Here is a 13,759-nt window from a genome sequence, read left to right on the forward strand (position 1 = left end):
TATTAGTTTTTATTTTATGTGACATAAATGCCTTTAGCTTCCCCCTAAGTCACTATTTCTATCGATATGAATAATGAAATCACAATGTAATTGCTAGAGTGGGATTGTTCTATATAAAATAAAAGTTAAAACAATAAGTCACTGCTGAATTCCAATAAAGGAATTAATGGTAAATTAAACATTAAAGGTTTTGGGAGGATCACTGAAAGGTACCTATAAAGCACTTCTAAAGGGATGAGCATTTGGGAGGAGAGGTCTTTTTTATATAGTCATTCATAATTTGTTCTGTCACAATAACAACTGATGGTGAAGACTGAGATTCAATATGTTCAAGAATTCATTTTTCTTGGATCACATATGGATAAGAGTCATGATTGCAGTGCAGAAATAAAATTTTGAATTGCTCTGGGTTGCTCAGCAATGATAAGCTTGAACCGAGCATGGAAAAGCAAGGCCAGAAGGACAGACCGGAATAAATGGGATGAAATTAATTCAAAAGAAATTCCATCTAAACATCTGGAAGAAGTTCCTGACAGTTATAGCAGTTTCTCAGTGGAACAGGCTTCCTCGGAAGGTGGTGGGTTCTCCATCTTTGGAAATTTTTAAACAGAGGCTAGATAGCCATCTGACAGAGAGGCTAATTCTATGAAGGCAAAGGGGTGGTAGGTTACAGTAGATGAGTGATTGGGATGTGAGTGAGCATAGTGCAGGGGGTTGGATTAGATGACCCATGAGGACCCTTCCAACTCTATTATTCTATGATTCTATGATTCTGTGAACTAAAAGAAACAGTGCAAGATTGAAGGAGACAGCTGATCCATAAGATCGCCAAGAGTCAGATGTGACTGAATGGCTAACATCATACATTGTTCAATAGCTTCAGGCTTGTGTGTGTGGGGGGGGGGGCTGTATTTTGCATTTTGCTGTCCATTCCATAGATTTATCTGCATTATATACATTTTAATGCACTTGTACAGTATATGCACACTGTGTGTTATTTATATATTAAACATATGCATAATCACTAATTTATTGACATATTTAAAAAAAGAACACTTTTATAAGGTAAAGTTGGTGGGAAAGAAAATAGTGTTGATTGGCACAAGGGAAAAACAAAACTGGAAATAACATTTTCAATCTAAAATATCAGAAATGCCCCCTTAGGAGTTTTTCAGCCCCCCTTCCTATTTCTCAGGTTTCATTTTTTTTTAAAGATAGCTCTGCAGTGAAAAAAACTAATGCTCCCCATTCCTGTGATCTTAACCCATCAGACCTCCTGTTTTCTCATCCACTTTCCACTGCCATTGAATATGTCATGACCTCTGGCCATCCTCCCATTTTAGGGGTCAGTCACCAGCCACAATACTTGCACAACACCCATTCATATCAACAAGAACTATATGAGGTTAGCCATATGATCTAAGTCAACTGCGGGTATTTTATGGTTTTTTTAAAAATATATATAATTCTGATGTGTGTCAGAAGCTGGAGCTGTCAGAAGCTGTACCTGTCTAGACACAACATCTTTGGCCTTTCAGAGGAGCCACTGGAGCCTCACTTCTCCGGGAAGTACCTTTGAAATATTGGGAAAGTGAGTATGCCTGCCTGACTTCCCTCTCTCTCTGGAGAAGTTCCCTCATCATATTCTGGCCTGCTGGCCTATTGGGCATGGCTATTTAAAGAAGTCATACAGATTTACTGGAACTGCTGGCCTATTGAATACTGTTGCAGTTTTGGGGCCTGGCGTGGAGGGCAGTTAGGATTGAACCATGTCACTGGAGTCTCTGGGTATCAGGAAGTTGTACTCCCATCTATTGACTTCTGTGAGTGTGGGGGTAGCCTCCCAACCCTGGAAAATGTGCATATCACACCACAGTTTGCAAGTAATCTGTGATCCCAAAACTATTGGTTGTGGACTATAATTTCAAACACGGTATATGCCTAGTTAATCCATGGCTGTCACAAACATTTTTAGCAGTGTCCAAAAATATAAATATTTTATTTCCACAAACAAATGACCTCTAGAAGGTACTCGACCATTGTGCCATTGCTATAGCTCTTGTATATGTTTGTAAGTCATCAGAAGCTGGAAAATACTGAATTTTTCTTTGCTTTCCTGTGAAAGACAACGGCGACTTTAAATGTAAGTCATTTACACACACATATTCAAATTTATTGGGTAGTATAGTCCAATGACATAGAGGTTGCCTTATAATTGTATATGCTTTGTGTCCTCTTGAGCCTTCAAAGGCAGTATTTATTAGTCTTTAGACCAAAACTATGTGTATGCCATATCATTACTAGCTCAGGGGGAATCATTTGAACCAATGTAATTTACTCAATATTGGTCAGTTTGACTCCTGACCCTGGTCCCTTGACGGTGTATCCTTAGCAACGCTTGATGTGTGTTAACTCAGGATGTGCTTATTGTTCTCATCTGTGACAGCTTGCTAAAGGCTACTTAGCACAGCTTGGTCTCTTCAAAGGAATGTAAGACATTCAGTGTATCAGAATATTCAGATCCAGCATATATCTTTAATAGATAAGGGTTACTATAGTTAGATGTTTAAAATCATTTTAATGGAAGTACTAAATTTAAATTTCCTTTTTAAAAGGTAAGTGATAAAAAAATAAGCAGTTGGAGTAGCAAGTGGAAATGTTATTGTACAGCAATCCATTAAATTATGAAAGTCTGGTAAAGAATCTGCTTTCTATGATTAATTATCAGCAGTATTGAAATCTTGGCATGATACGTCCTCTATACCTGCAAAACATGAATGTACATTTCTACTTTGGATGCTCTAACCACTACATAGTGGATCAACTCCAGGTCTTCTTGAATAACTTTGTCTTCAGGCCAGGCTTATGGGGCAGAGAGGGCTCTGCTAGCTTAAGGTGATGGTCTCCAGACAAAGGCCATGCCTCTTTTCTGCTGTTATCTTTCTGCAACCTCTGATTTAAAAAAAAACAGATCATATGATCTTGAGATGTTTGGCGGCAGAAGTACATGTTGTACTGGTTCAAATCAGACTCAAAGACTTGCTGTTGGAAACCAGTTCTTATCATTGTGGGACCCATTGTGGGATACAGTTCTATCCCTCATGGGTTTCAATCTCTATGTGAAGCACTTAGCACAAATCATTCATAGCTCAGGGACTGGTTGTTACCACTATGCAGAAGATATGGCCTGGTGATGGGGCAGTGGTTCTCAAGAACTGCCAGGCTTCTGAGGTTAGTTGGCTATGAGTGAACAAGTTGAAACTAACTCCTGAAAAGACAGGCAATACTGGATGAGAAGGCAGAGATCTTGAAAGACACTGAGCTCCCCATTTTGGATGTTCAGCAGACCATTGTTGAGTTAAGAACCTTGGGGTTGTACTTGATCTAATGTTTTTGCTGGAGAAACAAGCACCTGGGGGGGGGGGAAAGGGCCTTCTTCCTAGTCTTGATACCACTGATCAGGCCACCTGGATCCATTCCACAGTAACACTGAGATTCGACCACTATAATGCACTGTACAATGGGCTCTCCTCTGAATCAACCCAGTCACTCTGGTTGGTGCAGAATAGCATGTCATAGCTATTATTGGGAGCATGTGTATTACTCGCATTTTGCAGTCAATCAACTGGATGCCCATCAGTTACCAGGCTTGGTTTAAGATATCGGCTCATACATAGCCCTTCATGGACTTGGACCATTGTATCTATGAGACTACCCATTATATTTTCTACTACAAAGTTATTTGGATAAATGATTAGGGACCACTATGCCCAGCATCCTACTATGTAATGTTGCATCATTTAATGTTTAGGATGCTTAGGACTGATTCTGCGTTGAGCAGGGGGTTGGACTAGAAGGTCTGTATGGCCCCTTCCAACTCTATGATTCTATGATTCTATGTGTCATGTTAATAGTTATGCTTCTGTCTTTAGATGCAATCCAACTAACCTGAGTTGTCTTTCAACAAGAAGAGTTAGCAAATATTCTCACCAGCTGCATTGGCTCTAGATTGGAGATCAAATCAGGTTCAAGAAACTAACTGTTCAAGCCCTAAGCCAGCCTTTCTTGATTTTTTTTTACATTGAGAAACTCCGGAAATATTCTTCAGTCTTTGTGAAACCCCAGTAGTGGTGCAATGGTGCTGAATATGGTTGGGAAACATAGACGTGTACGTGCTTACCCAGTGGCCCTGCCCTTCCCACCCCCTCCAGGCCCATCACTGGCCATCTTTTGGAGGAGGAGGAGGCAGTGGGTCAACACGATAATATATGGTCATATCACCTGATAAAAGTTCAACATATTTCAAATATATATATTAAAATTAATTAACTCCCACCCATTTGGGAAACCCTTTCAGGGCTGTCAAGAAAATCCAGGGTTTCACAAAACCCGGTTGTGAAAGCCTGTCCTAAACAGTCTGGGACCAGCATACCTGAGGGACTGCCTTATCTCTTATAATCCCCCAATAGTACTTAAATTGGTGGATCAGCACCTTCTCAGTGTCCCCAGCTTGAAGGAGGTGAAGCTGTCCTTGACCAGAATAATGGCTTTTCACCCTGGCCCTGGCCCTGGCGTGCTAGAGTGAGCTTCTGGGACCTTAAATTAGTTCTGCAGAATCAGTAAAATGAAGCTATTCCACTGGGCTTATTTTTGAGGCCAAAAATAACACCCACCAAAAAAGACTGGTCTCATCGCTGGGGTGGGAGGGGATGAGGGGGAAAAAGAGGAAAATTACATCCTGCCAACCCCCCTGTCTGGGAATTCAGCTGGAGGTATTAGTTATAGTTTATACTGTGAATGTTTTTACATTTTAAACTTTGTATGTTGTTATAATGCTGTTACATACCTTGAGTGATATAGAAGGGCAGGATAAAAAAATAAAATATTTTTATTATTATAATCCTGGTAGGCATTTCTGAGCACAGCATTTCTTATTTTTACTCATCATTCCACAATCTCAGCAGAAGGTTCCCTTTGATTCCGTATAAGCAGATGATCTAGTTTGCTAATTTGCTTATAGTTTTTTTCTCTGCTCTGCAATGGGCAACTATGGGCAAATGTTTTGTTTGTCTGTGGTCCATATTCTGTTCTGTTCATTCTGGAGGCAAGTAGGGCTTCAAATATCAGGAAGTCTCCAATGAACCAATGAGAAAATTATATTGGGGGGCGGGGGAAATCAGGAAGTTCCTGTTCTAACTATGCTAAATACACATCTCCTCTGATGTGTCCCCTGTAGGATATTCATCATGCGTCTTTGAATCATGCATCTTACAGATCTTGTATATCCTGATGGTGGTCGTGGCATAAACTGGAAGAAAAGGATCCCTCTTGTTCTTATTTCTCATGTAGGCATATGTGCAAATGTGTATCAATGAATGTATGGTCGAACATAAATAGTGTGATAGCAAGTCCAGTTTGTCCAAGAAGATCAAAACTAGTGAGATTTCCCCTGCATCCACAGACAATCTCTCTCTCTGTCTCTCATACACACACACAAGCGCACACACATAAACTAGTAATGAGTAGGTACTTTATCAAGGCTTCACTCCATCCTTCATTAAATGACAGAAAATTGCTCTTTGCTGGGTTTGTCAATGCAGCTTTCCCTTCCAGAAGCCCATTTGTTTTACATGCTAGCACAGAATATTGCAGGAATTTGCAGATTTTAAATGACAAATGTGTCTAACTTTACTTTGTTCCTAACCATTTCCCCCACACTGGTTTGACTATAACATATCGGTCTGGTAGATCAGGATTGCAATTTTGTTTATATACTGCGCCATTTAAATGCCTCTTTATTTTATGAACGTTGGCTTTGGATCTTTCCTATCTGACAATTGTTTCTTAAAGGATTTTCTGCTTCTAAAAAGTGTGTGTGTGTGTAGCAGTGATCACTTTAAGCTAAAAACACAAAAAAATGGGCAAAGGAAGTCTTCACTGAATTTCTTCTGTTCCTCATTACATCGTATTGAATTTGTCATCTTTTCTTAATTGCATTTGCATGTAATGGAGGTGAACGGATGTTTGTTATGACTTGAAAACTGAACACACAATGAAAAGAAAACAGTTGTTCCCCAAAATCCAGGAAAAGAGAGAGAAACCAGCAACAGCAACTGGGCTGTTTTGTTAGAGTAACACTCTGGTGTTTAGGATAATAATCAATGTAAATTATTGAGTTTCCCGGCTGTTATTTTGAAAGGATAATGTGTTTCTTTGTGGTTGGCTTGTGCAGTCATTATTTATTCATACCAAAAGGATTAACCACTCACAACATATTATTTTACAGGGAAAATTCTATTAAAAATGAACATTGGCCAACCCCGCTTCGAAGTACCTTTAAGTCCGCCGTATACCCAGGTTCTGTCATTTCGGGAAAGGTGTGTTCGCTACATTAGCATGCCCTATGAATTTCAGGCTAAACAAATGGAGAAGAGTTTTAGGACAGAGCCTGCAGCGTGACGTGTCCTTTAATTGCCATTTACATAGCAGAGGAATCATTAATTTCTAATTCACCTATTATTCACTCTTCTTAGCCAGCTATGTCAATGTCAGCTTTGGGGGCAGTGGAATAAATACTGTTTCTGCTCTGCTTTAGTAACCTCTCTCTCTTTCTCTCTCTCTCTCTTTTACTCTCCTTAATGTTTTTTTGACCTTAGCCAAATACTACTTACACATAGGCAGCTTAGGGCTCTCGTTTAGATATGATTTATGATGCTACATTAGCCCTTCATTGACCTAGAAATGCCCTAATATTAAAACAGTTTGACACACAGAAAATCAAAAGCCCTTTTATTGGAAGTGCTATTGTCCGCATCATAAGTTTCCCCGATGTGATGCCACAGTTACACCATCAATTTCCTACTACTATTGAACACTGTATTGAAAAACTAATGGACAGAATCCTTTGTCATTTCTGTCCCAGTGACCAGCAAATAGCTCAGACAAAGTCTTGCCTTTGATATCACTCCAGGCATTTTGAAATGACACGTCCAAGAGACTGCCTTCGCACTTTATGAATGTTACATATTGGGCCAGAACTGATGAAGTGCTATATAACTCAGGCAGCCTTGAGTCCTATTGGCAGAAAGGTGGGATATATAATAAGAGAATAAGGGGGGTGGGTGGGATGCTTTGAGGATTCCTGATCAGTCTCAGCATCAGTTAATTCCAGGTGGATAAAAGCAATGACACCTCTTTCTACAAGCCACATAGTTGCCAGTCATTTCCAGAGGATTTGCTTAGATACTTTTCTGGGGGAGTGCGATAGCCACAATGATTATACATGGAACCCCCATCCTTTGAGGCAATAGCATAAGAACATAAGAAAAGTGCTATAGGATCTGACCACAGGGCTATATAGTCCAGCATCCTGTCTCACACAGTGGTATTTTCAAGCTCAGAAGCCTTTACTCGTTTATAATGAGCTGGAAAATGCCCATTCTTACTCACCACCTACATTTCTGACACTTACATTAACCCTAAAATAATATAAATAATGTGGCCTTAGTGAGACATTTCTGTTGGTATGAGGACAGCACTGGTTCTCCATTCATTTCACTGAAACTACATTTAGAAGGAAAGCTGGGGAGGGTTGTTTCCACTTGAAATGAGGCACTGACCTATCGGACATGGGATCCAGGAGTTTTGTGTGATCCTATGAATAAGAGGCCACAGTTTTCCCTTTGACATACTTTGCATACACAACTACAAAGAAAATCCTGAAATCGATAGTCCTAAAATCTCTATGTTCTGTCTGCACTATGCATACCTTTAAAGGGGGGAAAAAAGAAAAGCTAAAGTCTCACAGATATTTTTTCTGGCATATTGGTAGAGGAACACAAAAGTCTACTTAAGTTACCTGCTCTTTTTTCTTATGCTGTGCTGCATAGGGTAGGGGGACTTAACTACAGCTGTTTTGCACATTATTCTGTTTATTCAGTCCCAGTAATTCCCACATTCTCATTGTCTGGAAATGGGCAAACAGAAATTCTGCTGAAATATATTCTTCATGCTATGTCTTAGACCAGGCTTTCTCAACCAGGGTTTTGTGAAACCCTGAGGTTTTTTGATGGCACTGGAAGGGTTTCCTGAATGGATGGGAGTTAATTAATTGTTAATATATATATTTAATTTTTTAGAAACATTTATCAGATGAAATAGCAATATGTGGTCATGTCAACCTGCCCCCCTCCCAAAATGGCCAATGATGGGTCTGAAGGGGGTGGGAAGAGGAGGGGCTTTGGGTGGGCTTGTATACAGCTATGCTTCCCAACCATATTCTGCATGATTGCACCACTTTGGGATTTTCTTGAAGTCTGAAGAATGTTTCAGGGGTTTCGCAATGGTTAACAAGTTGAGAAAGGTTGTCTTAGACAGTGTGCAGACACGGAGGCATGCACGGGGTATCAGGCATGCATGTGGGCACCTATTTAAGGCACCACATGACTCCACTCATGCTAGCTGCAGCCAACAGAGCAAAATCCTCCCACCCTATCCCCCAAAAGTTATGGTTCATATGGTTATGTTTTAATGTTACCAAATGTTCAATTATCACAGCTGGTTTAAGGGGACACAAGACCAAGCCTGTTGGTCAGGGAGCCCCAGTTTGCATACTGAGATTCCCTGGAATATGGGGGGGGGGGGTCTCCATATGAGGATATAATGAGTGCAGCCTACCTGGCTGGGAGGCTGGGGACTTGTGGCCAGGTGACTGGGACCACCAAAAAGAGGTGAGCATACATTGGCAACCAGGTAAGTCGCCTCCCGTGGAGGGGATTCTGAAGGCAAGGGGTCTGCTCTCCTGGCTGGGGTGCCTATGGACTCCAGATATGTTGCAGTGGATGGCTGTGGGGGATGGGCTACTGGTCTCATGCCAGGGGGCAATTCTCTGAGGGGTTGGGATTGTTAATAAAAGGTTGTGGCCATGTTAATGCCAGAGCATGGTGTTGTGTCTTATTTCAGCTGAAACATGCCTGCCTGCCAGTCAATAGGTTTCCTGCTCTCCTCTAAGTGATAGATTTTCAAATATTTAAAGAGAGCAATCATGTCTCCCCCTCACCTTCCTTTTCACCAGACTGAACATTCCTGAGTCCACTGATGACCTACATCCACACTCCTCTGCAGCCACTCCATTCTGGCCGCATCTTTGATATATGCAATTTGTGAGACACTAAGTCAAAAACAGTTCGTCAGCTGTATATGGTCACCAGTTAGGGCTTGATAAAACTCTTGATTTTGTTACCTGTATGGAATTGTTACCTGCTATTGTTCTTTGGTATTCAGCTTACACTAGGCCTTAATGATCAGTTACAATATGATAGGAGGGCAGTTATTAGAAGGGAAATTTCAAGTGTGCCGATTATAGCAGCAAATGACTGTAAAACTGGCAATACAAAGGGTTTTTTTTAATGAAGCAGTTAAATTATGGGGAAAAATGCAATATTTTGAACTTTGAAAGAAATCCTGAATATCTTATGACATGCACATAGCCACTATGCTATACAGCAGGGGTAGTCAAACTGCGGCCCTCCAGGCGTCCATGGACTACAATTCCCATGAGCCCCTGCCAGCATTTGCTGGCAGGGGCTCATGGGAATTGTAGTCCATGGACATCTGGAGGGCCGAAGTTTGACTACCCTTGCTATACAGACACATTCACTCCTTCCATGGCCCTGGCTTACTTTTACCTGAATATTTTAAGGGGCTTTACGCACCGGGATCTTTGTTGCAAATTGGTCACTGAAAGAAAAATCGCCATTTAAAATAGTGGAATTCGTCGTTATGCATACCTGCCTTTGTAGTGCAATCCAGTTGCGTTTTGTAGTGTTTCCCACAGCTTCCGGTCTCGGCAGAAATCGCTAGAAAGGAAGCGCTATTGCTGAGCTTGTCCCGCCCCTGGCCGTCAAGCAGCCAATGGGCAGCCGTTAGCATGCTCCCAAACAGCCCCTTTCCCTTTAAGAAAGGTTTTTTTTTAAAAAAAACAGACCCATTGTAACGAATCTGTGTAGATTCGTTGCAACGGAGAGACCCATCCAGCTGCCTAATGTGTTTGAGCTGTCGTTTGATCGTATGATCGTTGCCACGCTGCCTCGAGTGAAACCCCCCCCCCCTCATGGGCCCGATTTTCGGCTGAATGAATGTGTAAAAATTAATGGGAAAATACATCAGCAAACGGGCTTTTCTGTGGTTTGTGCTTAGTGACTAAAGGTGAAGGACTGAAGCCAGGGAAGCCTCTAAACAGAAAGAGGCTCGCTGGTGCGTTTATCCCCGCTCGCTCGGAGAAAAAAAAATGGTGATTGCTTCGCCGGAAGTTTGGAGGACAGGCTCAGGAGGAGGGACTTTGAAGAAACCGCAACAATGTTAACTCACAGGTCTTTTTCGCTAGTGTTGCAGATTGGTTACAAGAGTGTAGCGCTTTCCGGAGGGTGAATCCACTTTTTGGGATTCCCCTGAAAGCGCTACAAGGAAGCGCTTTTTGCAGATTGGTTTCAGGTGTGTGGCAGATTGTCTACGACGTCGTGCGTTATGGCAAATCAATAGCGTTTCCAATTGGCAACCATTGTGCAATTTTGAAGGCGTGCAAAAAGCCCCTAACTGTTTTAACATAAAGTAGTTAGGCTCTTCTGACCTAAAATTTAAAATTGAGCCATATCAGATCATAGAAACTCAAGTGTAATTCTTGCTATGTGGATGACAGCAGGCTTATTAGCAGTCCTGGAGACTGTCACCCATGACCTCTAGGGTCACAATGCAATGTATTTCCCCTTGTTTATTAGCTTAACAAAAGGGTCATTATGATAATCCACCCCTTCTTTTTGTACCTCTTTGACTTTTTACAACCTTTTAGACTAAATATTTACAGAACTAAATATTAGCATCAGGAATGCTTCTTCAAATCATTATTTACATTGCCCTTCCCTTCCCAAAGTGAGTCACACAACTACAAACCCACCAATGCTGATGAAAGTGGAATTTTCTATTAATTGGTATTAACTATTTTGTTCATTACAGCAAGAAAATAAGATCTTGGCTTTAAATGTGAGGGTTTTTTTCTGTCTGGAAAGTTAAGGGTTATTAGTTTGAATAGTGGTCCATTTATCTTGTAAACAGGCATATCTTACTTGTTGTGGTACTGTACGAAAATGCCCAGTCTGTTTTATAAGGGCTAAGTATTTCACCAAGCTCTTGCAATATTGAAAGAATCTGTATTCTGAGAATTTGAAAACATGTCAGCCACCTAAATTACATATTGATCAGGTTTAATTGCATGCCACCCATCAGTATTAGGTTTGAAAATTCATAAAAGAGAAATAATGTACTCTTTGTGGATGATTACTTCTGGGGCATTTAAATGAATTCCATCACTTAACCCTGAGCTGAGACAGATTATTGAGCATTGCAATCTACCCAGTCAAAGTCCACTGCAGTAGAACAGCTGTTTTTGAACTCACAAAGAACAGCCCCAGTGCAAGCCATATAAATTTATATGGATTTTCCTTTAAGGAAACTAGCAAAGTCAAACATTAAAATGAACGTGCATTTTTCAATTGGTCTGTGACTGTCCCTCCATGTTATTTTGCTGGATAAGCATTCAGGCTTAAGCCCCCTTGGGTTCCATGCATCCTTCTATGCCTCATGCCAAAGCATATCATCATTAAGATCCAGCACTGCAAGCAATAATGGCTAAAAAAATTCCCATACATGCATTTTCATTTTGTAAAAGTTAATTTGTATACAGGTGTACAAACTACTGATCTTAGTCTGGGTAAAAAAAAAAACTATCATCTGTCATTTTCATTCTTTCTTTTAAAAGTTAATTTGTATACAGGTGTACAAACTACTGATCTTAGTCTGGGTAAAAAAAAAAACTATCATCTGTCATTTTCATTCTTTCTTTCTTAATATGCAAGATGTAGTTCTTGCTTCTGGAGCCAATTTTCTCCTGAAGGTGACTCTGCCTGCAAAAGAGAGTTTATCATTAGTTTGCAAGGTGTTATTTCCATTTAGAAATTATGTTTGTGGTATTGCGTGTGTTTAGAGAAATTGTGCTTATGTATGTTTTTCTTTACAGATTATCAATACAGAGTAAAAAAGACCAGTTAAAATCATTGGTTTTACTTGGGTAATAGTTTAAAAGCTACATTTTATTTAGACACTTTGGGGTAATAAATTTCCGTGAGAATAATTAACTGTCCTTTATCTAGCCCTGTTCCTTGGTGATGATTTTTTAGAACATTTACTCTTCTCTTAACATTAACAGTCTCTTCAGGTTCAAAATGCACTAATGTGACATCAAAACATGTTGATTTAAGCCAGTTGACATGTTCTGCATCAATATGTCATATTAACTCAGTTTGATCTTGATAGTCAAACTTCAAAAATGTGCTATCTGGGGAGCAATAATCTCTCAAGCAGATTCACCTTCGTGATGTAACTAGAGCTCTTTCATTCCTAGCCTGAAGGTTGCCTTGGATCCTTTCCCCTGATCACACCATTAACAGGCAAGTAGTTGAAATAATTTTAAAATGGTGGAAGTACAGCCAAGTCAATTGGGAATCTGATATTTGCAGCTGTAGAATGAGGAAGATTTGTCATTTGTATGAGACTGACAACTACTGTGTCATCAGGCTTAGTTTATCTATGATTTAAGGATTGCCTGAATACCAGTTTTGTGTTGAACACATTGTCTATCATCTGTGAAATGCATGTGTTCAGTGCACAGTGTACACATGTCGCAGGAAGCCATGTGTTGTAGTATATTCCTATGTGGAATACTTTACACTATTTTTATACTTTTTTTCCAGTTATGTTGGTAATCTACTCACATGGACTGTGTTCTAGCTAAATGCTGTATTAAATTTAAGAATGCAAAGCTATGCGGAATACATGCAGCATGGCAAACAGGCTCAGTGACCACACAGAAATTAAGTATTATTATCATTGATGGAGTACATGTGGAATACTTAACTATACAGAAAGGATAATCATAATTGAAATCAATTACTGGACTTTATCTGCTCTGCTGCTCAGAGTCTTTCCAGCTGTCTAATGCCAGCTATATGCATGGCAATATTTTTTTTTATAAAAAACCCCTGATCTATGAGCCATGATCCAAAATTTATACACAAGAGTGTAATCCTGGTTAGGTAGCTTGAATATTGCCAATTAGTTTTACTGCACAGAAGGGAGCATAAGGAGAAAAACAAGATTCAGCTCCTGGCTCCCAGTCCTAAGCAACTGGAGTATCTAATCAGAACTATGGGTTGGATTCCACCAACTTTCTCACTCAATTGTATTTAACCCCATTTGTTCCTGCAGTCCTCATCCCATGTGGCTTTCATCTGCACAAGCCCCACGATGCCCAACATGTGGTCAATGGGGACCCCCTTCCTCCCTTTTTCACCAATAGAAAATATGAACAGATACAACCCAATGAATATACAGCTCTGGTTGCTGGACTGGGCCTACTGCTTACACATGTGATTTCTTTATCCAACTAGAAATTTGTGCAGCATTCTGTGAATATATAACCATTGGATTGATACAACCCCCCCCCCCCTCCTGCATCTTATAGATGTGGCAACATTGAGGTCCCAGGAGTGGAATATCTCCTGCTTTTAGAAGAGTTTTTAATTCTCTGCTTTTCTTTACCCTTGGAAGTCTCAAAGCAGCTTCCAATTGCCTTCCCTTCCTTTCCCCGCAACAGTCACCCTGTGATGTAGGTGGTGCTGAGAGAATTCTGCAAGAACTTTGACTGGTC

The sequence above is a fragment of the Paroedura picta genome, chromosome 9, assembly GCF_049243985.1.
Source record: "Paroedura picta isolate Pp20150507F chromosome 9, Ppicta_v3.0, whole genome shotgun sequence".
Lineage (NCBI taxonomy): Eukaryota > Metazoa > Chordata > Lepidosauria > Squamata > Gekkonidae > Paroedura > Paroedura picta.